The 27752-nt window shown below is 41.6% G+C and overlaps 1 pseudogene; it reads left to right on the top strand.

Annotated features, from left to right (window-relative positions):
* Positions 1 to 88: 88 nt before the first annotated feature.
* LOC142108651 (receptor-interacting serine/threonine-protein kinase 3-like) lies at positions 89 to 27752 on the top strand (annotated as a pseudogene).

Below are 27752 nucleotides of genomic sequence, written 5' to 3'. Positions count from 1 at the left end.
ACTGCTGAGCCTGTCTTATCTGGTACAGAGCAAATATACAGAAGTTGCAATGAGCTCTGATAATAAGCCTCGCCTCCTAGCCAGTGAGTGGAACTCCCCTCTGCAGCCTTGTATTCTGTATCACACTATTATATGTGTGTATAGTCCTCTGAGTGCTCATGAACTACTAAGATGCTGCTTCTGCCTTCCGGAGACCTGAATAATTTGGAACTAGTGGGGAGTGGAGGATTTGGACTTGTATATAAAGGATGGAGCCAGACACTCAAAATGGACATTGCCCTTAAGATGATTCAAGGGGCTCATGGGTATGTTAAGTAACAGAAGCTTATTTTTAACAATCTTAAAAAAAAATTAAATAACCATAAACTGTTTTTGCATAGTTAACGTAGTTACATAGCTTTTTAAAGCTACATTCATTTTCAAGTACTGAGAATGTTTTGTTTTCCATTGAATACAGTCGACTAGTGGTGCGATTACTCTGCTTATTGATTAACAGCAGAGGTGGCTTTTCAGGTGCTGGTGAACTACAAGCCCCAGCATGATATTCAGGTTGCCTATTTCTGAACTACACTATTGATGCGTCAATCAGGCTGCTGTGCATAGCAGCTTATATGCGCCTTCTTCTGTTTCACACGTATTGGTCTTTATAATCCTATATAGTCGTGGCCGTTTCTGCGTTATACTTTACGTGTAGACGCATTTTCCACCTGTCTTGCGTTTGCCAGGATAAAACAAGGTGAGCTTATGCATCTGAATTGTGGTTTTGAGAGTATAATACAGTTCTCTAGTTGCATAAACAGAGGTGGGCTGCATTTGGGATACACACTGTTGTGCAATAATTGGTGGGTTTACCAGGCATAGAAATTCCAAGATTAGTTGGGAAATTCCCTACACAGGAAATGCGTGTAAGCATTTGGGATATGAGGTTAGAAGGGGGAAGGAAATAAAGCTAGTTTCACTTTCATATTGGGTACCTTCACGTTGCCAAAACATGACAGTGAGACAACAGGCTTGTGTAGTTATAGGGCAACGTATGACACGTCATCAAGCCCTGGATTTAGGGAAGGGGGGGAGGGTGCACAACAGATGTTAATAATGAATTGATTACACAAGCTGACATGTGTATTAATAAAGTGTCAAGAGGCTGCAAAGTCCTTCAGTCTTTTCTTTAACTATGTTGTGGACTGGAAGCACTTTGTACTTAAAATTTGTTGGCTTATTGTTATAAGCAGTTTTTTGGAGTATCCAGGTGACTCACAGTGTGACATGGTTTTAAACAAAATATTTGTCTAATTTGTTTACATATCTCCTTAGTTGTTTTCTTTCTGGATCCACCAATATATAACAAGAACATATAAATCATAACTTCATTTTAATATTTTCTTATTTAAAGGGGATTGTTTCTCCAGTCATCGTGCACCCTCAACAGCACATGTTTTTGTCTGTTTCTGTCTGTGGAAAGTGGTAGCCAGTTACTGCAAGCAGACTAATGGGACGATTTATTATTGTTTTGTAGAAAATCTATTATCGCCGCTGTTTACCAATAAAATGTGCCAGGGACTCAGCTGCCCGGCGTTACTGGCTGGCAGTGATAGGAGGTGTCTAATCGGGAAAAGTTTAATTCAGAAAGTCCCACTGCAGAAAAATCAGAGTATATTTGTAAATTTATAAATCCGTTGCAGGAGTTGTGTTTTCGAATCCTGTAGATCTTGGATTGGGTATAGATCTACACCAAAAATAACCGCTTTACATATTGGTGGCTATTTATGAAACATAAATACTTCGCCCGCGCTGCCCCCCTCCACTGGAACAAGTTCCTTCCCTCCATCAGAACTTCCCCATATCTGTCCAGTTTCAAACGGGCCCTAAAAACCCACCTTTTTCTTAAAGCCTTTCTGTCTCCCACTTAACTTCCTACCTTATCGTCTGCCTCCGTCCCCCTACTCTCCCTCTCTCCCCTGCGTCTCTGTCTGTCCACCCCTCCCCTTAGATTGTACGCTCCTCTGAGCAGGGCCATCTCTCCTCCTGTTTCCACCACTTCTAACTCTGCTCTCCAGCTACTTAGCCCTCCTCCTCGAGGGTCCTCCAACCCACGTCCACTCTCGCTCCCTTCTCCCCCCTGGGGGTCTCCCTGTCTTCCGCGCCCTCCTTCTTGGGCCCCGTCGTTTGCAGATCCTCCCTCCCCCTTCCCCGCCCTCTCTAGCTGTGCATTGAGCTTACTGAGTTGCTGTGTTTACTGTACTGTGCTGTCTCCCATTGTATTGTAATTTTGTTTGTCTCTGTACGGCGCTGCGGATGCCTTGTGGCGCCTTATAAATAAATATTAATAATAATAATAATAATAAATCACCGAAAATGTCAGTTTTCAGGGATTAACGGCAAAATTGTGATTCATGATCACTGCATCGCAGCAGATATCATAGATATCATTGCTTTGTTGAAGCTGGCGTACATGGACAGCGCATGTGTGGAGGGATCATGTGATCCCTCCCTGTCACATGATAATAGTTCCTCGTTTTGCACTGGGACAGGTCTCTGTGCGCATGCCTGACACTTTTGGTCGGCGTAGGATTGCTGTCCCTGTTGAAGCTTTTTGATAAATATGAAATATATTTCAATCCTTATCAATGCGATGAGGATTGAAAAATATCTTTCATATTTTGCGGTGCGTCTTAAATAAGCCCCATAGTATAGCACACATCACTAGCTGTGCACTTAGCACAACAGGGGGTAAATTTATCAAGCTGCGGGTTTGAAAAAGTGAAGATGTGGCCTATAGCAACCAATCAGAATCTAGCTGTCATTTATGTGTGTCGCACATGTGGTCTGTCTTATTTATAGTAAGTCAGTATCTCCTCTATATCGGGATTATTGGAATCAGCATTATTTTATCATTATACCAATTGGCGGAATTATAAGCTTCGGTATAATGACTACCACCCGTGCCCACAGTGGTCCAATGGGCTCACTTGCAGTTATTGTGTTTTTTTTATTCCAGCTCCAACTTGAAAAGACTAATGAGGGATCTGATGAAGGAACGAGACGTGATGGAGAAGGCCAGCAATCCCTTTGTCCTCCGTCTGTTAGGCGTTTACCAGAAACCGGAAGGTGGTCTGACTGAGTATGGGCTGGTCATGGAGTACATGCCCCATGGTTCTCTCCGTTCTCTTTTCGACAACATCCCTGATGTCCCCTGGGCTCTGAGGTTCCAGATTCTCCACCAGGTGGTCCTTGGAATGAACTATCTTCACAGCCTCGATCCCCCAATTATCCATCGAGACCTAAAGCCCTGCAATGTACTTTTAAATAAGCACCTATAGGTTCAGGTGAGTGACCTTGATCCTACAACATCATACCTGATAGGTCCAACATCGGTGATTTCTAACATGGTGATCGCCTGCTGTGTGGTTAGAGAAATTGATAAGTAGATCAAAATAATTTTTCGTAGAGTGAATCAATGTTTTCATGTCTCTTGATATGTGGAGGGGGTGTGAATTTTATTAGTAAATTTAGATTACAGGGGAATACCTCCTTCAGAGGACTGTAGATCTGTGTACCAGAGCTTGTCCGTTGTCATATCCAAGGGCAAAGAAAGTAAATATATCTGCTCTGCCTGGGCAGGGACCAACATATGATTATAAAATGATTGTCCACAATATAGTGCAACCCATTGAACAACATTTATGATACCAAAGCACGCCCTTCATATCCTATACATTTGCCAAATATTTCAACAAGGTAGATTTAGAGTCATAATTATTGTAATACTATACACATGTCTGTCTCCGTCTCCAGTGTTATAACATGAGCTTATCTATATCATACTTGCCTACTTTCGGCAAGTGAATTCCGGGAGAGGGGTGTACCTAGAGGGCGGGAGGGGGCGGGGTGCGGTCAAACACATCATTTTGGCCTTGTCCCCCGCAATGGAAATTATGTTTTGTTGTGAGGGTGGGGCCAAAATGACGCAATTCACCGCGAATTGCGTCATTTTGTCCAGGCAATCGCAGGATGCTTGAGACTTGCCTGCTCTCCCGGGAGTCCGTGAGACCTCCCTGAATTTCGGGAGTCTCCCGGACATTCCGGGAGAGTTCGCAAGTATGGTTAACACCATCAGCAGATAGTGTTTATCTTTGCAAGAGAAAAGAATCCTGGTGGAAAAAAAATTAAGCTTTTTGAAGCTTGTTAAATAGCCACCTTTTGCCATCCCCATAGATCTTATGGGGGAAGGGGGGGGGGGCGGCGTTGCTCAGCGAAAACCAGATTAATGTTGGAGAAATCGGTATGTTTTCCAGTGTTAACCCCTCAATAAATTGGGCAAAAAGAAAATAAGGCTTTCTCTGGCAACAACTGCCATTTTTACCAGACATCTGGCTTTACACTCATTATTAAATATATCCCAAATTGTGAACAAAAGTAAAAACAAAACAAATTGGGCAGCACGGTGGCTCAGTGGTTAGCACTTCTGCCTCACAGCACTGGGGTCATGAGTTCAATTCCCGTCCATGGCCTTATCTGTGTCGAGTTTGTATGTTCTCCCTGGGTTTGCATGGGTTTCCTCCGGGTGCTCTTGTTTGTAAGCCCTAATGGGGCAGGGACTGATGTGAGTTCTCTGTACAGAGCTGCGGAATTAGTGGCGCGTTTGCGTGGATTTCTTCCCACGCGCCAAAAACATACTGGGAGGTTAATTAGTTGCTATTAAATTGCCCTTAGAGTCTGTGTGTGTGTGTGTGTGTATTTAGGGGATTTAGACTGTAAGCCTCAATGGGACAGGGACTGATGTGAATGAGTTCTCTTTACAGTGCTGCGGAATTAGTGGCGCTATATAAATAAATAGATGATGATGAATGCTTTTCTGTGACCTAAAAAACTTCATCAGCAATATTGCATATAGAAGAATAAAATATAAAAATGTTGGATGTGCTGCTTTGTGCAGGCAGAATATCATTATTAATAACAATAATTAATAATGACATTTTCTTATATTGTGCCAAACTCGGTAATTTAACAAGACTGTGTTAACAGATAAAAGAAGAGAGGACACTGCTTGCAGTGTTAAAATACTATCAGAAAGCTCTCTGCTAAGCAGGATACATCTGCAGGTTACCTAAACAAATAGTTCTTTACAAAAGTTTAACCCTTCCACCATAACTTGAAAGGACAAACTAAGTATAATAAAAAATAATGTAACCTTACAAGGGCACATTATCAAGACCCTCATTTCTCTTCCATGTAGATAAATGAACGTAAAAACGGAAATAATTTAAGGGGAAACACATTTTATTTTGTGTACCACTCAGGGTTGGCAACCTGTAAAAATATTTTTGGGCAGTTTAGTAAACAAAAAATAGCTGAAAACAGAACTCAAACAAAATGTCTAAAAAGCTACAATTAACAGTAACATAGAGAGCAGCAGGGGGCCCTAAATTACAAAGTCCACATTCCTATTCATCCACAAAGCAATGGCGTTATGCATGCTTTCAATAGTTTAGTTGTGCCAATTACATGCCATTTTTTTTGCTTTCATTGTACCATTATAATTGTATTTCTGTCGGTGAGACTTACGACCACACTCACCCAAATAATAGAAAAGTGGTGGCCTTATCCTTCATCATGTACATTGCCTGCTTTACTGATTTATGGTTTTTGAGGGGTGTTTGTACTCGTGTTGCCCAAGAATATTGAATAATCTTAAAGCGATCTGGCTGGAGCAGGGAAGTGTATACATGAAAAAGACTTCCTGATAGATTTTCAGAAATGTCATTTCTTGTATTGAGCAAGGGTTGGCGGTAACGTGTCTGGCTCCGGATGTTGACCTAAGGTTAATACAGTTCAAAAGACGAGTGGATGGCGATTGTGGGAACGTTTTCTTTCTTGGATGTAAACAGAATAAGGCCATAATTCTGCAGTTCCTGATTTTGTTTATTGATAGAACGATGGCACAGTGGTCACCCTGATGGCCTCACAGCCCTGAGCCATGGTTTGAATCTAACCAGGGCCCTGTTTGTGTGGCGTATGTATGTTCTTCTCACGTTTGTATTGGTTTCCTCCGGGTGCTCCAGGTATCCTCCCACAGTCCAAAGACATACTGGAGGGTTATTTATTTCTGACAAAATGAATCCTAGGTTGTCTATGTCCTTGTGGTGGGGAATAGAGATTGCATCCCCGCTGGGGTAGGGACTGATGTGAATGTTTAAATATTGGCTGTAAAGTGCTGCATAATTAACTGTTAATAATAATGAAACGTTTCCAAAATATTTTATTAAAGTTACCAGATTTTGAATTCGGATTCATGAGATAAAATGAATGGGACATATAGTGCACAGAATTTTGGACCACACTCCATTTTTAAAGGCAAATAATCTCCTTAAAGAATGGCCTCATCATCGCCAGTATAGAGTATGTCCTATCTATGGCAGTATACACTATGACCCATTTTTCCTCACCTTGCGATATAGAGTGTGCTGCGTCTGTGGCGGTGTGGAGTGTGCTGCGTCTGTTCTTGGAGCGTTGTTGTCAGTTGGCTGGCTTCTGGAAACTTGGAGTCCTGTATTGAAAATGTGCAAACATGTTATTATAGTGCAAAATGTTAACAAACCTTGAATGATTCAAACACAAACACAATACTCCATTATGACCAAATAAAACAACCCCCTAGTACAGACAATAAAATATATGACAATTATTTATAATTATATACAGGGCCAGATTAACCATAGGGCTAACTGGGCTACAGCCCAGGGGTCTCGGGCATCCAGGGGGCCCTTGAAAGTGCTCAGCAGCAGTATTGATCAGGCGGGGGCGCCCCCGGCGCGATCAATGCTGCTGAGCACTTTCACTGCGGCCCTTCCCCGGCGCGCTGTAGTCTCCTTACTGAGGAGATCTCGTGAGTCTCACTCTCACGAGATCTCCTCAGTAAAGAGCATACAGCGCGCCGGGGAAGGAGGTAAGTGCCTTGGGGGCGGCTCGGATCACGGGGGGGGGGGGCCCTCACGGGGGAATGGAGGCCCCCTTAGCCCAGGGGCCTCCATTCCCTTAATCCGGCCCTGATTATATACTATCACCTACCAGCCCCTTCTGTCTAGTATTTAGCATTCTGGCCCCCACAAGCTATTTCATCATCTCCCCCAGTCATTCTTATCAACTTTCACCAGAAAGTTTGACACCTACATCCATTTCATCAAAAATCAACCACTCGTGCTCACTCCCCAGACAATTCATCACCCCCTAGTAAATTCATTAACCCTCCCTAGCCAATTCATCACCCCCAGCCAATTCAACTAATTGCAGCCAAGCCATTAGCACCCCCCCCCACTAGCTAATTCGTCAACCCATTGCAGCCAATTCATTAACCCATTAACACCCTCTCCCCACCAGTAATTTCCCCCCTCCATAGTCAATGTATCACCTCCTCTGCCCCCTTAATATTTAGAGACAGAACTTACCTTGCTGTCTTCTGCTCCTCTTCTCTTTAGACGCCGGCACTTCTGGGTTCTTGAACGGCAGCTAACAGCAAATCTGATGCTGTTAACTGCCCTGTCAGTGTGGGCGCGGGCTCACTGCTTAGTGTGGTCACGTGAGATGTGATAATCTCACGTGACCACACTAAGCAGCGCACCGCACCCGCACTGACAGGGCAGCTAACAGCATCGGATTTTCTGTCAGCTGCCTGCCTGAGCCTAATGGGATCCACTGACAGTCGGGGCACCCCCTCCCCCTTGAGACCAGGGGAGGCCCCGATAATGGATCACCGGCATTTGCAAAAAATAAATATTAATGTGCCCGCCCTGCGCCTCCTCATGACCCAGCGCCCCAGGCTGCAGCCTGATCACCCTATTGGCTGATACCAGAATCATTAATTATTTAATAATCACTTCCACTTCTATATGTTTGAAAACCAAAGTGAATTTTATTTAAACGTCCCTTTCATTTAAACTATCGTTCATATTTAATCTTCAGTGCATAGTTTTAAGAGTTTAAGATTGTCGTATCAAACAAAGTACTTCCATCCATCTTTGTTCTTTCTTAAGATCACAGATTTTGGATTGTCTAAGATTGTCGGAGCCACTACCTCTATATCTGCCGCTCCGTGTTTTGCTGGAACCTTGTCATATATGGCACCAGAAGCTCTGGATGATATAAATTACCAGCCCAACAAAGCTTATGATGTTTACAGGTGAGTGATAGCTGACTGTGACTAGGGGCCTGATTCATTAAGGAAAGTTAAGCAAAGGTAAGTAAGGCAAAACCATGTTGTATTGGAGGGGGAGGTATATTTAAAATGTGGGTAAGACATGTCCTAGATCAACTTTAAATTTCAGTGTACAAATAATCTAAAAAGTATATGTGTACTAGATGACAAAACAGACAGTATTTTCCTTATGGGCAAAATAATAAACTCTTTTGCACCCCTTGCATTGCAACATGGTTTTGTCCAGAAAATTTGAGTAAGAAAACGTACTCACTTTTTTGCTTAACTTTCCTTAATGAATCAGGCCCTAGGTGAATGAAAAATACAATACTACCTTCATCGTACTCTCCAGGAACTGGGAATCCCCCATGTGCAGTTTTATGATATCCTATAATTTGCAAATTAATAACTAATGAAAATAATAACTAATTTGTACTTTGAGTATTTCAGAATAGTAATATACTGGATTTCCAAACTTTAAACTGAACTGCAAAGCTGACATTTTCTGTCTTCTAGCAGATCATAGATGAGTAGAGACTTTCTTTTTGTATGAGAAATATGTAATTATGCCCCAAACTTAATTATTGCAACACTTCCTCTTTCTTACTTTTGTCTGTAAAGTTCACAGAAATTGCAACAAGCTTTGTGGTGCAAGAAATGTGCAAGCGTTTCTCTTCTCAAATAAGATTTAATTTAGAATGTATTTTTTTTTTTGCTGAACTTTCTGTTCTTAAGAGGATCAGGGGCAAATGCAGGATTTGTAGATGTGGGTTTCCACACCACGGCACCAGTGGGCGTGACCAGCATGCATGGGAGCGTAGCTATAATATTAGACAGTGCTTGGCTGCTCTCCAACTCTTCCTATCCCTATAATATACATGGGCAATGCTGAATGCACCATTGTTGGGTGCACACAGCTCTCCCTTTTCAAGAAGAGCCGCAATGAAGCGGGGCCAGGGTCCAGCCAACTCAATTATACAGTGCCCCAGGCTTGGAGGGGGGTTTCCGGGCACTAGAATCCCCCCCCCCCTCAGTTTGCCTATGAGGATGAACACCCCAAATGCAGTAAATGCTGATATCCTGTTTTGACCGTGATTGTTGGATATTTATCTGACAAATATCTTGTATGTTCATCTTTTATAAAAAAAATCTAAACACAGCAGTAGAACAGTGCCACCCAGTGTCCAAAACCTGTCAATTACTTTACTTTACAGAGCAACTACATTTGAATAAAACATGTAGGAGAAATAGAAAGTCTTTGCTGAGTATGGCAAGGTGATAACTACACATATACAGTACAATAATTGCATTATGGTTGATATTGTGTGTGTGTCGCTGATTCTTCCTAATGTTTTTTTTTGTAGCTTTGGAATCTTAACATGGACTGTTTTCTCCGGTGAAGAACCTTACCCTGGTAAGTCTTATTATGTTGCCACATCCCATCGGTCACTCAAACATTTCTTTTAATCAGATACCAAGGGGTAAATGTATCAATCTGCGGGTTCTTCAACACCCGCGTGTTCAGCCTCTTCCGCGATTAAATTTCAAGCGGCACTGCATTGTAAAGGGTTAACTTCCCTTTACAATGCAGCGCCGCTTGAAATTTAATCGCGGAAGAGGCTGAACACGCGGGTGTTGAAGAACCCGCAGATTGATACATTTACCCCCAAGTGTTTTACAGCAGTATCTGCATAGGACTGATAACTCATATAGGGAGCTTAGGTGTGGGTCAACAGACTATACATTTAATTAGTGGGTTTTGTGTTTGATGTGTTGGGCAGCACGGTGGCTCAGTGGTTAGCACTTCTGCCTCACAACACTGGGGTCATGAGTTCAATTCCCAACCATGGCCTTATCTGTATGGAGTTTGTATGTTCTCCCTGTGTGTGCGTGGGTTTCCTCTGGGTGTTCAGGTTACTTCCCACATTCCAAAAACATACTAGAAGGTTAATGGGCTGCTATTAAATTAACCTGAGTCTCTCTCGGTGTGTATGTGTGTGTGTGTGTATGTTAGGGAATTTAGACTGTAAGCTCCAATGGGGCAGGGACTGATGTGAGTGAGTTCTCTGTACAGCGCTGCGGAATTAGTGGCGTTTTATAAATAGCTGATGATAATTACTTTGACCCACATCTATACTTGCTAACAGTACTGTTATACCCCATTCATACTGCACCAAAATCCCGGGTTTTTCCCGGGGCGAGCTCAAACGACCCGGGTCTTGGTGCAGTATGAATGGTACGAGTGAAAAATCCCGGGTCTTGAACCCGGGATTTATCGAGGGGTAATTCCCGGGTTGCCTGCACTATGAATGGTGCAACCCGGGTTTTGGCATAGTTGCATAGGGGAGAGAGGGGGAGAGAGTTTTTTTCATATTCCAGCTTTCAGCCAATGAAAAGTGCTCTGGTGATGACTCCCACAAATTGCCAGGGCACAGACTTGTGCAGTATGAATGGGGTCAACCCGGGAAATTCCCGGGTCCGAGGTGCAGTATGAATGGTGTTTCTGAGCTGGGACGCTCCAAGCCCCTGCAAAAACCCGGCTTCAAAAACCTGGGATATTGCAGGGGCGGCAGTATGAAAGTGGTATAACTGTCAGTGAAGCCTCTGTTCTACAACTAAAGTCAAGAGTTGTATTTTATTTTACTTTGATGTTCCACTAAAGATAAAGGGTGAAGCACAGAATGATTTCTCTCCTGTGCCAGCTGCCATCACTGACATCCCAGAGGGGCAATCTGATAACGGCCATGGGCAAAGGAGTACATGGGGGGGGGTCCTTAAATATCAGGTAAACAACCCATATCATTTGAATATGATCTTTTTTGTTTAAAGAGAAGTAAAACAAAGAAAATGTGCTAAAGTTGTATTAACAGTGGGGTTTAACAGTTCACAGGTCGACCTTACTCAGATATGACTTTGCACATATGTAGGGCAAACAAAGGTCGGCAATCCCCTCTCAAACCATCTGCAAGGTTGGTGTTCCCAGTGGAACGTATGTTCAACTAATAGCAATGATTTATTAAGTAACCATAAGAAGCCACTAGCAATAAAGACAAACAACAATTAAGTGAGTAATATGTATATACTTGGCTACAAAGAGTGACCACAGTCGGCCCCGCTGTCTCATTTTGAACACCTGAATCCTTTAGAAAGAAGTCTTCTAATCTTATATAGGTGTTATCTGGAACGATGGCTCCCTTGACTGTGACCATATAAGGTAATAAGGCAAATCTACATATATGATTTGCTTAGCACACAGCATACCAGTTATGGTTACATCCTTCAAGTAGAAACAGCTTATAGTATATATTGAAGGCATATATACGGGGAGGGCTGACTAATTTTCGCCTGGGGGGGGGGCAAGACTCGACTCAGCAGCCTATTAGGAGCATGTTAAAGGGAAAGCGAATGCAGGTGACCCAGCTCGAGGTAGCCCATGGGCATATAGCCCGTAAAAAACATATTTCTGTTTAGCTCTTACAGTTGGATACATTGATGCACATTGTGGATGTGTACACATGTATAGGCATGGAGAATAACCAGGGGCCTGATTCATTAAGGACCTTAAATGAAGAGGTATCTTATTTCAGTCTCCTGGACAAAACCATGTTACAATGCAAGGGGTGCAAATTAGCATTTAGTTAAATACTGACTGTTTTTTCATGTAGCACACAAATATCAACTTTAAAGTTCAGTGTACAAATAAGCTAGCATGTATTTGTGTGCTGCTTGAAAAAACAGTCAGTATTTAACTTATGTGCAAAACAGAATACTAATTTGCACCCCTTGCATTGTAACATGGTTTTGTCCAGGAGACTGAAATAAGAGGTTTCTCTAGTTAAGATCCTTAATAAATCAGGCCACAGATGTTGTTGCTTCACATCCATTTTGCTATCGCCTATGGTGTTCAAAAGCGTTAATGCTCAGTAAAATACAATGGACTTCTACGTGAACGCTGATTAAGTTCATAGTACACTATGCTGCAGAGGGGAAGGGGTGCATCAATGAACACACTTCTAATGCTCTGTTGAAGTGAGGACACAAACATGGTTTTGCCTATATATTTTTTTCAACCTCTGTGTGTGACCCTACAGAAGTTTGAGTCAAATCTACCATGATAAGGGAAGAATTTTTTTTTAAGGAGTAAGGCTGGGTACACGCTACAGGTTTTTCACCCGATTATTGTTGCAATAACACGATAAACAACTGTAGGTCCGATATCGCATTAGTCAGTGCTCTGTTTATCTGTCCTAAGCCTAATGCGTATCTGAACTCAAACTTACTTTGCTACCTGGAGTGAAAACCACTAGGAAAAGCCTTATTTTAGCCATGAATGTGTGTCCACCCTTTTAACATTGTTCAGTAGAGTATTCCTGTCCAGAATCTGCTATACAACCGTTCATGTTGGCAACATAAAGTTTCCTTGTTGAATAAACTGTTTATGAAATGCATGTAACAGCTGCTGAATGGGGTCACGTCTACAATATGTAGTCAGCCATCCGACCTTCCCCATTTGGACAGTGGACATAGCCCCTTAGGGCAAGGCAATTTTGCCACCATGTTATTGAAAAGGAACTGATGTATGCGGGCTCCCATATTCGGATCCACAGCCATAATTGTCGCATCCATCATACTTGTGAATGTTACAAACTGGCGTCTCATATTGACTCAACTTGTATCATAATTTATATTAGAGGTTCTGTAGTGCTGTAAGAGACCTTATTTAGGACCAGGGGCAGGGGGCATCTGCCTCCCGGGCCGGTCCCAGTGTGGGTTACCTTGGGCTGGCTCACTGGGCCACCTGCATTTTTTTCCTTTAAATATTTCTAATAAGCTGCTGAGTCGAGCCTTGCACCCCCCAAGCTAAAATTTGCCAGCCCTCCCCTGTTTATGACCCATGTCATATTGTTCATGTTAATTATCGTATCTTATTGCTTTGATAATAAATGAATTAATGTGGTTATTAAAGTTAAGAGCTTGTCCTTTGAATAGTCCAGTAAAGTGACCACAATCACGATCCCTTTACAGGTTCTGGCTTTCGCACTGTGCATGCACAGCCATCAGGAAATGTATCTCTCTTTGGTTTCATGCTTTGATAAATGGACCCCTTAGTTCCAGCAAATTAAATGTATATCTTATTAAAGACCATTCACAATGCACTTTACTCTTCGGAATGCAATATACGACAGATGACATGATTGTGATCTCCCCTCTCACAGGTATACACGCGGTAGTAATTCAGCGCTGTGTGGCCAAAGGTCAGAGGCCCAGAGTGAATCTTCTAGATGAATATACTGAGGTGAAAATGGTGCCTGAAGCCAAGGACTTAATGATCAGATGCTGGAATCCCAATGCAGATGATAGGCCCAGCTTCCATGGTGAGTACAGGAGAATACTGATCTATAGAAGACAGTGTGCCTTCTTGTATTAACCATAACAAAGGGATTGTATATGATACAATGGGGGTTTTATACTCGGAGAAATACGGATGAGAAAATGGGAATCTGTTCAAAACTGCTTTCGAGTGTCAGTTGCCTGTTATACTGCTGTCCAGTTTTATGATGTGTGGAGATGACAAGTAGCGGGCCAAGGGGGGCATTTCATGCATCGTGTGGGGTATGTCCCATAATGTATAAAAATTTGGTCAAGAAAGCGAAAAGCAAGACTTTATCCTACAGAATGACATGCTCTAATGAGACCTTGTAAATTTAGGGAGAGGCCACATTTTTACACCATCTTGGAGGTGGCACCAATGGGACCTCTGCCACTAATTTAAGTGGGGCACATTTTGTTCCACCTAAGTGCATTTTATAGAGGAGAAATATTATGTACAGAAAAACCACTGTAAATTAAATTCTACATGTAATACATAACTTGAAGGAGCATTAGGAGAGAAGGGCAAGGTTTAATTTTATAGAGGACAGGTTCAAATATAATATTACTCAGGGCTTTAATTGTAGCCCTGATCCATCTGTAAGCGCATAGTCTAAAAATCTCTGCTCCTTTTTTTTTTTCTGGGTTGTACATGGCTCCTTGTTTATCCAGGATAATGTAGTATAATTTCTAAGGTTATTAGATGTACAGACTGCCAGCTGAGCAATAGATGACGGATGTCCCAGGTGACTCCAATATACTTTCTGTTGATAAGACAAGTTAAGAGTAAGCTTATAATGAAAGTGTCAGATTGTATGATATTTGTATAATGGTTACTGGTTTGTTGGATTCCAATGTCAAGAACAGTTAGTATAGTACAAAAAGGTGTTATATACTTTAAGTACGGAGGATGAGCCTGGGGACTCCAGAGAAAGGGTTCAGGAGCCGGGGAGATAGTCGTCCGATAGCCAGGAGTCAGGAGCAAGGGAGGTAGTTATCCACAAGCTAGGAGGAGAGGAAAGATAGTCATCTGAATGCCAGGAGTCAAAGCATGGGGAAGTGGTTGGGAAGGTACAGGGACCAGAATGCTGGTTCACAGAGACAAGGCTCAATAAACTGGCCAGGTATGGTTCAAGGAAAGCTGTTTATATAGGCCTGAACATGTGATAACAAGCCTCATGTGCTGGCAACTCATTACCAGCAGCAGGTCCTAAGGCCATTCCCTGATGCAGGTCTACACAGGTGGACTGAAAAGGATGCAGGAGGTCGTTAGCGAAGGCTGTGGCTCGCTGCTCAGAAGCTGCACTGCTGTAACCTAATGGTTGGCAGTTCAAGCACCAGCTTCTTCCTGTGAATTGACATAAAAACCTTGTGAGTGCATAGCAGACATGACATGTCAGAGGAGGGGCATGATCTCACACCGTGACCCCTGCGTGCTGACCATGAGGCGTTAAGGGCATATGAAACTAGCTCATCAAGTCATAGACTGCACCAACACAGGACCGGACAGAAAAACTGTACCATGCCCATCATAATTTTGTTCGCTTAGGCATAATTGCACAATATATTCTTGTGCTAAGCATTATTTGTAAATTTTGAGATGCACACTATACTCCTTCTTATGCTGTATCTGTAAATCAATATTGTGCCTGACTGCTTAGAAGGATAGTGTTTGTGAGAACTTTCCAAATAACACTCGGTAAGGCACCATTATTTTAATTGCTTAGCTATTTGAGAATGTAATATTTTGTTTTTTTGCGTGCTTTATAAAGGATAATCATCATAATAATAATACTTTTTTCAATGCTAGTAAAAAGCATCTGGCCAATTGGTGGTATACATGACCACTCCTTGTTCCAGCTTTAAAGTGGCTGTCCACTTTCAGATAAGATAAAGCCATGTATTTTGCAAGTGTTTAAAGATGGAAAACCTTTTTTTTTATTTGTCTGATTAAGTCTATGTGATGATACCAGAACATTAGGTAGAGACCCAAGTGCTGATATCTAGTGGTTCAGAATCACACAGACAAAGAGAGAGAAAGTTTACAACCATAACTTTATTACAAAAGAAGAACCTCAAATGTAATCAATTGCCAAAAACAATTATCACACTTTAAATCAAACCCCAAGTGCTCACCACGATTCAAGTAACACTCAATAGCCTCCTAGGCAGTCCTTAACATGGACCAAGCAATGCAAAACCATTACCTGGCCAAGCTGTTGTTTTCACAGTGGTCCTGATGCAGCTGCTAGGACAACTGCAAAGGAGGTACATCAGTACGTTGAAAGTAAGGCGGTGCCTAGCCAAGCTACTAAGTCAATACCTAAGATGTTATAGGAACCACTATACCTTGTCTGCTATTACAGTCTATAGAGTTCCTGATGCTTTGTCGTGAAGATACAACAATGGTACACTGGTCCGAAGGAAATACTTAGCTCGGGGTTAACCTGTTAATTCTTATCCTTTCAATGTTGAAGACTGGTTTCTAATAGTGCTTGCTGTAGGTTCCAGCCAATCTGTAGCCGAATGGAGTGGTGTTGAGGGTGGTGCCGGAGCAAAGAAGCCTTCTGATAAACTCCCGGCAAAGCTGTGAAATGCTTAAGTCCAGGAAAAGTTGTTTAGCCAACAGACTTCTATGTTAACTCCCGGCCAAGCTGTTGCAGCAATCCTCTTCTGTCTTGCTGGTACCGGCTACTTGGCCAAAGCTCTCTATAGACATAGTAGGAATCTGGGCTTCAGTCCGCCTGCTCCAGCAGGCCCACCAGGTGAACAGATCCACAAGCATCTCCGTGTGGAGCAGAGATTCTTGGCAGCTGTATGTTTAGAGTAGTTGTGTATCAGATGCAGGATCTCGCATAGGAACCACGATGGAGCTGGTGAAAGATAATACTTGCTGTAGAAAAAAGAGAGAAAAAAAAAACTCTATGCAAAGTTCAGTGAATCCTTATACACCATTGAGTCCCCCCGGCAGTCTTTTAAACTGTCACATTTCATATATCTTACCCTGCATGGGTAGTCTTAGGTCAGCTTGTATCAGTATTGGCCAGGATGAAAATGTGAGTTGGTGATGGGCAGGGATTAGGATTCTCCCAAGTGTAGTTCTTCCCTGCTTTGCTGGAGCCTCCATGTCTACAAGAGTCCAAGGAAGAACAATGGTGGTCACATATGGTTCACAATATTCCTAATCCCAGTTAATGGAGAGCAAGTCCTCATTTAACCCCTTGCTTGCATTTGACATTGAAGGAGCTGCTAACTTACTGTGTATGTGATGAGAGGGGGGACCAGGAAATAGGAAAGTCACCATCTTGTAAATACATGGTACTGCAAGTTAATCCACCTGGCTATTGTCACACTCACAGTGGACGTACTGGGTATCTGCTATCAGCCAGAGTTGGTGCCGGCCGAACTGAGGTGCACAGAGTTTTACAAGCCCTCTAGTCTTCACCAAGAACCGTCGCAAGGTTGTGTGGACTTTGCTGCATAAGGATCGCAGGTCGTGGCCCTCATAACTGCCCTCTGGCATGATGGGCGGAGATGGACACAGAAACAGAGAAGACAAGGTGAAGTCAATGATCCCGGATCTGGTACATAAGCTGGCACGGAAGAGCAGAAAGAGGTTCAGAAGAGTAGTCAGCAGTCCAAGGTCAATGTCCTAGCGAGCAGTAGAAGTATCAAACGAATGCCAAAAGTGGGGTCAGGAAGTAAGCCAAGATCAAACACAAGGAGACACTGAGAAATGAAGGGAAGAAGAGACAATTCACAAGAAGCCAGATGCTAGAGTGCATAACTTGTTGCTCTAAAGCTAAACAGTGTTCGGAGTTTGCTTAAATGCAAGGGCAGTTTTGAATTTCCCACCTAGTGGTCACATGACCGCAGTATCAAAGGTTAAATGCATTTGTCTGGAGAACATGCAGTGTGAGCAGAAGAGGACAGCGCTGGAGGAAGGGGAAGCAACGCCCGGACCAGACCCACAGGTATGTGAACTTGTACCACTCATGTCCTATATTTAAGGACATGAGTGGTACAAGTTCACATAAAAATAGTCCACATGGTTGAACAGCCTCTCTTTAGAAAAGTAAAGGTCACACATTTTATAATCCTCTCGCCTATCTTTCTCTCTGCTTCTATTAGCAAGTGATATATCTCGTAATCCAGGTCCCCCACACTCCTCCACTACACATGTATCAAAACACTACTAAAATCCAACAAACCTCAAGCGCATCACTTGTCACCCTTCTCTTCCAAAATCTTTTAAATGTGCCCTTTGAAATGCCCATTCTGTTTATAACAAACTTACCTCCATAGACGACCTCTTCCTTTCAAACAACTTTAAGCATCTGGAACATGGCTTACACAATCAGACACTGCCTCACTTGCAGCCCATGCACATGGTGGCATCCATTTCACCCACACCTCCAGACCTGGAGACAGACAAGGAGGTGGGCTTAGACTACTTCTCTCCCCACAGTTGTACCAAATGTCCCATCACATCTTTTGAAGTACATGCTATTCGGATGTTTATCCCATTATCTATGCGTGTTGCTGTGATCTATCGCCCCCCCTGGAACGCAACAATTTCTTGAGGATCTCTCTGCATGGCTCCCTCACTTCTTATCTGCTGACATTCCTACCATCATCATGGGTGATTTCAACATCCCAATTGCTAATCCACATTCCAATGCTGCTTCCAATCTATTCTCTGTAACCTCCTTCCTCAACCTCTCCCATAGGTTGAATCCCCTACTCATCGGGATATCTACTTCCTTGATCTTGTTTTCGCTAGACTATGCTCAGTTTCTGATTTCCTTAACATGCCTTTCCCCCTCTCGAATCATCACCTTATTAGCTACACGCTCACTCCCAAAACTTTAACTTCTCTGCTGTCAAACTCTACCAAGCCTCCTCATACCCGCAGAAAGCTTAACTCAACCATTTTCCAGCACTCTCACAACACCTTCTCTCCACAATCTCTACATTCTCCTCCCCAGAAACGGCAGCACCTCATTTTCACCATACCCTAACAGCCCTTGATCAAGCGGCTTCAGTGAATATTTATACTTCACGTCGAATTTGATGTCAACCATGGCACACTAAAGTAACACAAACCTTCAAAAACTTTCCCGTAAAGCAGAACGGCACTGGCGGAAATCTCTTACCTCTAATGATTTGTTCACATATGCTGCTATATACCACTCCTATCGAAATGCTCTGAACACTGCAAAACACACATATATAACCAATCTCTCATCTTTGCTCAGGCTTTAAATCCCAAACCTGTTTTAACATATTTTAAATCTCTTATCAAGCCTTCCACCCCAAACCCTCCGACTACCATCAGCGCCCAGGATCTTGCTTCCTACTTCAAGGACAAGATTGGTAAAATCAGACTAGAAATGGTATCATCTTTCTAGACTAGCAATTGACTCAATTCCTACCCAGCACCCTCTGGCACCCTCTGTTATGTACTTGCCCTCAGATTTGCCCTCATTCAAGATGGCATTGATTGCCTCGTAAAGTTTCCATCTTGGATCTCTGTTATGAACTTGCCCTTACAATAGCCCTTATCCAAGATGGCTGGTACTGTCTCATGAAGATTCCATCTTGGATCCCATTTCCTGTTTGGGCCTAGAAAAGGCACTTCCTGTTATGAAGCCTTTGCACGAGTATTGTGTTTGTATCTGAACCAAATACTTCCACAGAACCTTGCCTCCTTGTGATTTGGACTACAAGTATTGATACTTCCACCAGACCTTTATCCTCTTGTGGATCCTCTTGTGACTTGGGACTTTATTTGTTGGACACTGGAGATTTATTTATATACCAAAATAAATCCTGTTTATTTCAGAAATACCTGGCTATTGGGTTCCGTTTGTGATACCAGAAGTGTGACACCCTCTCTTCATTTGATCTCACAAATGAAGGATCTACTCTCTTATCTTTTCTACTTCTCCTCCTGTACTCATGATCCTATATCCTCACAGATTGGTAGATCCCTGTCTTCTGTGCTCATTCCAATTCTGACTAAAATCTGTAATCTCTTTCTCTCTACTGATATCTTCCCATCATTATACGAGCATGCAGTGATTACTCCTATTCTGAAAAAATAAAATTCTATCCCAAACTCTGTCAAACTAATGTCCCATCTCATAGTTCCCATGCCCCTCCAAGCCTCTAGAGAGACTTGCCTACATTCGCCTCACACGCTTCCTTTCCGCAAACAACCTATTGGATTCTCTTTAGTCAGGCTTTCGCTCTCAACACTCCACAGAGACTGCGTTGACCAAGGTTGTCAATGATTTCATCACTGCTAAAAACAAAGGCTAATACTCTCTTCTAATTCTGTTGGATCTCTCTGCTGCATTCGACACTTTTGACCAATCTCTTCTCAAACAAAAGCTACAATCACTAGGTCTTGAAGACACTGTCCTATCCTGCTTCTCATCATAACTTTCTAATCGCTGTTTCAGTATTATTTATTCTGGATCCACCTCTGCTCCACTTTATTTCAGTAGAAGTCCAACAAGGCTGAGTGCTAGGTCCTCTGCTGTTCTCTATCTATACCACTTCTCTTGGTAAACTAATAAGCTCCTTTGGATTTCAGTATCATCTCTATGCAAATGATACCCAAATTTATCTATCCTGTACTGATCTCTCACCATCTGTGTTGTCCCGCGTTACTGACTGTCTTTGTGCCATTTTATCTTAGATGTCCTCTCGCTAACTCAAACTCAATCTCTAAAAAACAGAGTTAGTAATATTCCCACCCACCAACAGAAGCTTCCTATCAGACATTTCCTTGTTCAGTTGACAACAAGACCATAAATCCCACCCCGCAAGCTCGGTGTGATCCTTGACTCACAACTAGCATTTTTTCCCCACATCGACTATATCTAAATAATGTTACATACATCTAAAAAACCTTTCCAGAATACTCACATATCTTACACAAGACACTGCAAAATCTTTAATTCATGTATTCTTATTCTTCCGCATTGACTATTGCAATTCCTTCCTATCTGGTATTTCCCTAAACAGACTCAAACCCCATGCGATCTATTTTGCACGCAGCGGCCAGACTGATTATCCTTGCAAATTGTTCTTCCTCTGCTGAGCCACTATGCCAGTCTCTACATTGGTTGCCTGTTTTTTACAGAATCCAATATAAAATTCTTCTGCTAACATACCACTGCATCAACAAGACTGCGCCAACATACATCTCCTCACTTGTCTCAAAATATCTCCCAACCCGACACCTCCGTTCTGCACAAGATCTGCGTCTCTCTTCCACTCTCGTTACATCCTCCCATTAGTGTTTACAGAACTGTTTTTGCACTGCACCCACTCTGTGGAATTCCCACCCTCGCACAATAAGACATTCCCCTGGTCTATAAACCTTCAAGTGTTCTCTGAAAAACCACCTCTTCAGGCAAGCTTATAATATTCCTCAACCACCATCTTAACCTCACTAGGTTACCCTATTACCACCCTTTACACAATTCACACAAGACAACAACCCTCTAACCTCAGACCCACATTGCTGTGTGACTGGATCTTATAGCATACAAATCACTTTTTACCTTTGCAATCTGGCTGTACCAATATGCAATATGTAGACTTAACTCCATGTATCCGACTCCCATTGAAATATAGATTGTGAGCAGGGCCCTCTTACCTCTTTGTCTCTTTTATCCAGTATTCTTTATTACTGTGTTTCTCCCCAATTGTAAAGCGCTACGGAATTTGCTGGCACTATATAAATTGATGATGATGATCTAGTGAAATTTAAAGACAGTTAATTTAGTTAGTCTATGCTATGATAGAGCATTTCATTTGGATTTTACAAGTTTAATTTTTCACTTGCATAATACACTGTAATACTTAATTCTGTTTTGCCTTAACCAACCACCATGTATTTCACTATTGAACACTTTCAAAATGGACTGAGCATGTTTCTTAAGTACACAAAGACAGAATGACTAATGATCACCCAACCTCAATTGGTGCTTCTTGTTATTGGCAAGTCACACCTTAAAATTAAAAGTACCACGTTTATTTCCTGTTGTTTGTACTGCAAATATATGAAATTATTTACTAGTATCTAGTGCCTATCTATAAAATGTCATTATATTCTGGTTTCATTATTATATCTCCTTCCAGACTGTAGTGAATCTACAACAGAGATGTTTTCGGCATATCAGGATTCGATTGTCAGCGCTGTTCGAAGTGTACAAGATCTTTTCAAAACAATATCTTCTCCAGATGAGGTACTCTATATTCTGATTCTTAGGGGTATATTTACTAAACGGCGGGTTTGAAAAAGTGGGGATGTTGCCTATAGCAACCAATCAGATTTTAGCTTTCATTTATTTAGTACTTTCTACAAAATGACAGTTAGAATCTGATTGGTTGCTATAGGCAACATCCCCACTTTTTCAAACCCGCAGCTTAGTAAATCTAGCCCTTAGTGTTCTCTTTAGGAAACTTGCATCTTTTTAAGGGTAATGACCTCTTATTTTTTTTCTAATTCATGTCATACCAAGATATATTATGTTGTCACATCAATGGGTATTCGAAAACCCATATTAACTAATTGTATTTTATTTACTAAATCATAGAAGTGTGATCGTGTTAATTACCGGTATGTCTTACTAACTACAAAACTGATTTCTGTGATGGAGAGAAAGTATTGCTACATTTTTACAAGCAAATGTTTAAAATATGACTAAAGGACTTCATTAAAATATATTTCTACCCAAAATAACAAATAAAGATTTAGGTGCAATTAGGTGAGTTAAGATAAAGATAAAAGGTTCTTCTATACATTTACATAATGGTGTCAGGTGGTATGCTTCTGTGCCATACACAAGAATCACAATCCACAAATGTATCTTTAATGACTTACAGGATAGAAGGAAAGCAGAACAGTAGGGGGTTAAATGTATCAAGCTGAGAGTTTTCCGGTGGGTTTGAAAAGTGGAGATGTTGCCTATAGCAACCAATTAGCTGTCATTTTGTAGAATGTACTAAATAAATGATAGCTAGATTCTGATGGGTTTGAAAAACCCATCAGAAAACTCTCAGCTTGATACATTTACCCCTAGGAATGTATGTGTACGTACGTCAATGCTGCCCTCAGAATTAATTTCAGGTGTCTTTTTTACAGTTATCAGAACCAACTGAATACAATACCAGCTTGTCAGAGGATTTCGTGAGAGGTTAGTAAAGCAGCTGAAAAAAAATTACACCAATATCGATGCAATTATATGGGCAAAAATATATAATATGATCACCTTCAATCCACTTTTTTTGTGATAAAACTTCAACCAGTTTTTTTTTGTTTGCAAAGGATGTCTATAACCAATCTTATCATTGGACAGTACATAGATTGCTCTTCAATTTATGCAATGCCTTTTAATTGTGCAATTCTTAGCTGACTTATATAATTTTAATAAGAAACCTTATTGTGAAATATTAGTTGTTATTATTATTCTTTATTTATATGGCGCCACAAGGTTTCCGCAGCGTTGTACACAAGTCCAAACAAACAGTGAACCATACAGGGTACAACAGTACAGAACAAGATGAGACAAACCAAGTCTCCAATAGCTCCAAGCATAGCAAATGCAGTGACGTAGGAATAGAAGAAATGGAGTTGAGACAGAAGGGAAGAGGGTCCTGCTTGTAAGAGCTTACATTCTAAAGGGAGGGGAAACAGACAGCAGGTACGAGAGGAGTCAGAGGAGGTGATCATGTGTAGGAGGAGCGCGAACAGGAAAGATGGAGGAGGAGTAGGATAGAGAAGGTTAGGTGGATGGCTGTTAGGTAGGCTTTGAGGAACAGACGGGTTTTAAGTGTCTGTTTAAAGGTGCTCAGATTAGGGGACAGACAGATGGAAGGAGGGAGGTTGTTCCAGTGGAGGGGGGCAGCAGAGGAGAAATCTTGAATTCGGGTGTGGGATGAGGTGCTCAGGGGCGGAGGAGAGGCGACGATCATTGTCCAAGCACAGGGAATGGGCGGGAGTGTGAATGGAGAGGAGGTCAGAGATGTGCTTAACATGCCTTCTCCTACTCCACTGCCCTGTACAAGTCTATTTTTATAAAGTTGGTCAGTGACAAAGCACACTGTATCTGTTGCCTACACATAGTAGAGTCAGCCAGTTTTTATGCAGAACTATTTTCAGCTTGCCACAAATTCCTAGTGGAAGACGTCACTGAGTAGTAAGGCTTCCCTCAGTGATGCCACTAATCTGCAATTGGTTGATAGGCTGCATTCTGCGGAATATTGGTTCCGTTGTGTGTACGTGACAGGTGGACGTTAAGATAATAATGGCGCTTGGAGCCATGGTCTCAAAAGTTGAATAAAATATTTTCATAATATTTACCGATGCCTTTATGTCTTTTTACGCCATGTCTTGTAAAATACAAAAACTGGAGGTTATATTGGGCAGGTTTTATTTACTTTAAAACAAGAGAATTCTCTCCAAATATTGGCACTAAGTTGTGTAAGTATAATTAAAGAAAAATCGTTAGCATGGTGAAATACGGTTAATATTGCCAATTGGAAAGGGTTGTACAGGACATGAGATATATAATAATTATAATATACTAATTCAGGTGTCATGTTTTAGCCTTAGGCATTGCTGGAGGAGTAATTCAGGAACCCCTACAGTCATGTATAGCCACTGGTGGAGAAAATCTAGAACCTCGGGAATCGGGACGCACAGACAACGATATGGTGAGTTCTCCAGTGTACAAGAGATTTCCTGTAGGACATGTCTTATACTGAGTGAGAGATTATTTGACCTAGAGGGCAGATACCAGTGAATTACTGTGCATCATGTATAATCATGCCTGTAATCACAGTTGTATATCCTATTTCATCTCCTGATGACATGTGAGAACATCTGTTGGGGCCTCCAATACCCAGTATAGTCAAGCCATATATGTGCTTATACAGAAATACATATCAAGAGCTTACAATCTAGTGAATGAAAGACAGAGCTGAGATAAGAGTGTGGTTCAGAATGGAGATTGGGAAAGTTTTGAATTTGAGTAGTATTGATGGGGTTAATAATGGGGTTTTTAGTTTTTAGAGAACATCTATATATTTGTAGGCTAGGGGAGATGCTGATCATTCATGGTAAGGAATTGTTTACATGGATAGCAGCACTGGAGAAGCATTGTATATGGGATTGAGAGATCGTTTTCAGAGAGGAAACAAGGTGCAGGTCAGGTTTAGCTCTAAGAGGGTGTGAAGAAAAGAATTTCCCAATTTGAATTGGACTGTGTAAATCTCTGTTACTTCCCCATATCCTCCAGAGTGCTGCAGTGAATTTTGACAGATGAACATCAGACGCATTTAGAATGTCTTGAAACTGGGTCAGACGGATGAACCATCTTATCTGTCAAAGCCTAAGTCCCAAACATTCTAGATATTATATCCCATACATGTGTACAGTGATTGTGCCGTTTGCTACTTTTTAAAAAAAAATTGTTACATTTTTTGTTTTATTCTTTTAAATCTTAAATATGTGGATTATGTTGATAAATCAGAGGCTTACACTATTTTTGTTTTTCTTTTTAGCCTCTTAAAACATCTTCAGAACCCACTGTAAAGCAAGAAGATCTTTCAGGAGAAGGTTTGTTAATTACTGTTTATTTGGAACATTAACCAATGTAGATGGGAGAACTCCAACAATGACCTAAAGCTCGCTAATCGAATACCGCCGTCTCACCCTGACCTTGGCCCGCATTAGTGGCAACAAGCCCAGGCTATGAGCATTGGTGCTTGGAACTTTTGGAGAGGGAGGGTGCCGCACCATTGTTTTAATTTATTTATTTTTGTTTTACACATCAAAACACCATTCGCCAAGTTGACTATGATAAATGGCACCTCGCGTCTGCTGTCACTTCATGATACTCTTAGGTTTGGAATCAATTCCATAAAAATCTGCACAAGTTGCCTTCGGAACGGCCCGTGAGACGCCTGATTTTTTTTTTGTTGACAGGAGTAACGCTGATTTTTGCGAGCAACAAATTGCATTTCTTTTTACTGTAATGCCTGTAAAAACGCACGTCCGCGATTTTCTTAGGAACATCGCAGACAATTGAATCTGCCCCTTAAGGGCATATTCAATTAGCCACGATGTTCCGCCAAACATCATGTGCACATGTTGATGCACCTGAGTACCTGAAAACTGCAAATTTCCCCTCGCACCCCACAGAAGTAAGAGGAGACATCTGCGATGTTATATCGCAATGGGGTGCCTTTGCGACTGTTCCAGAGGCACGCTGCGACCAGTTGAATACCCCCCCTTAAAGTCTATTTTTTATACACTTTAAGTGTTTCTTCATACGGATGCAATAACGAATTTAGTTTGAGTTGCACATATCTTAAGATATCTGCATCTCAATAAATAATAGGTAAAAGCGCCAATTTTGCTGCACGCATTTTGTGTCTGCACCGTAACTCTAGACTCTCCACATCTGACATTGGGTGCCCTATACTATCCGTCGCACACTGATGCTAGCCCTCTACATACCCATTTTATTTCTAAAGATAATTGTAGACCTGTATAAATGACTTTTGTTTGTATTAATTTCCTGCCTTCATTTCAGACGATTCAATGGACAAGTTTGTAAAGATCATCAAGAACTCCGGTGACTATAAAAAGATCATGAACAACTTGACTAACGACGGCATCCTATCTAAAGCGGACCGGAAGTCGCTGAACTCCAGTCAGACTTTGAAAGACTTTGGGCGTCGGACTGATAATGTTCTACTTACTAAGTTCAAGGAGAAGCCTGAATCTATTATACCAGCTTTCAAATCACTCTTTAGATAATGAATATGAGTTGGACAACATTGATGGACAGTTGCCTATCTGAATTGTTTACAGCAAACTACATAAAAGAGAGATTATTCTATCTGCAATACAACTATCTACAGCCCATTACAACAGCTCAGGCTGTTTGCTCAACACGCCACTTACTGTTAATTTGCTATGAGAAGATTGTGAAAAGACTTCCTACCGAACTGGTATTTTACTAGTAAGTCAACCTGATGTGGACACGGTACTGACTTTAAGCTTGGCATTATAATTTATTTACAAAAAGGATTGCTGTTCTGATTACAACACACTGTTTAAATACTCATAAATGATTTTGTTGAAAGTTATTCTAATGCAACTTTGCAAAGCCAAACATCCCATTTGTGGTACTTAGGGGTAGATATTGTACACACAGCGCGTTCAACCGCATTACCTATAAACGGTTCTTGAATGCTTTCCTATTTATATTTGAATTTGTGTTTCAAAGTTGTTCATGGGTAATGTGTTTCAGGGCCAACTTAACAACATTATGGGCCCCCGGGCAAAGCAGTGCACCGGGGCCCCTACATATATATATAGATGTATAGAGATATAGATATATAGAGATAGAGATAGATGGATGTACTCAGTGACCCTTGAAGGTTTTTTTTGCAGGTTTTTTATTTTGCAGGATTATTTATTCTAATTAAGAGCCTTGTCTATGGGGTCCCCTTGCCCGTGGGGCCCCCAGGCACCTGCCCGTTGTGCCCAATGGAAAAGATGGCCCTGATGTGTTTGACAAAGTTCAATTAAAGCACAGATTTATGCGAATGCAACTACAGCAGGTTGCAATGTTCCTGACATATACCTGCTGTGTGTTTTGATCCCGCAGGAAATCCGTTCTTCTATCTTTGATGTCTTCCACGTGCGTCAAAAACATGCACGCTCTGTGACATGGAAACGTTGGGAGTCCCTTACTCCTCCTCTCCCGACATCAAGTGGTTTGAATGGAATCGTTATGTCTCCAAATTTGTGGCCTTGCCCGCCCCCGGGGGATCCCCGAGTAACCCCCCACAGTAATATCTTATGTTCCATGTTGTATCTCAAATGATATGTAAATTCTGTAAAATGTTGCAGTTGGTTTTGTTTCATGCTACTGATACGTATTGATATGTACTGCCTCCCCCCTCCCCCTCTTCCTTGGCCACTCCCATTTATCCCTTGTATATTACAATGTATGTCTTTTTGGGTTTTTTTGTGTACCCTTTAACCAAATGGAAAAACTTTAATAAAACCATTATTGAAAAGAAAACAAAAACAATGCACGCTCAACAAAAGGCCAACATGTAAATGCTTATATATGAAGTTTAATATAATATAATA

This window comes from Mixophyes fleayi, chromosome 12 (assembly GCF_038048845.1).
Source record: "Mixophyes fleayi isolate aMixFle1 chromosome 12, aMixFle1.hap1, whole genome shotgun sequence".
Taxonomy (NCBI): Eukaryota; Metazoa; Chordata; class Amphibia; order Anura; family Limnodynastidae; genus Mixophyes; species Mixophyes fleayi.
Note: the sequence above shows the minus strand (reverse complement) of the source record. Positions and strands in the feature narration are given on the sequence as shown.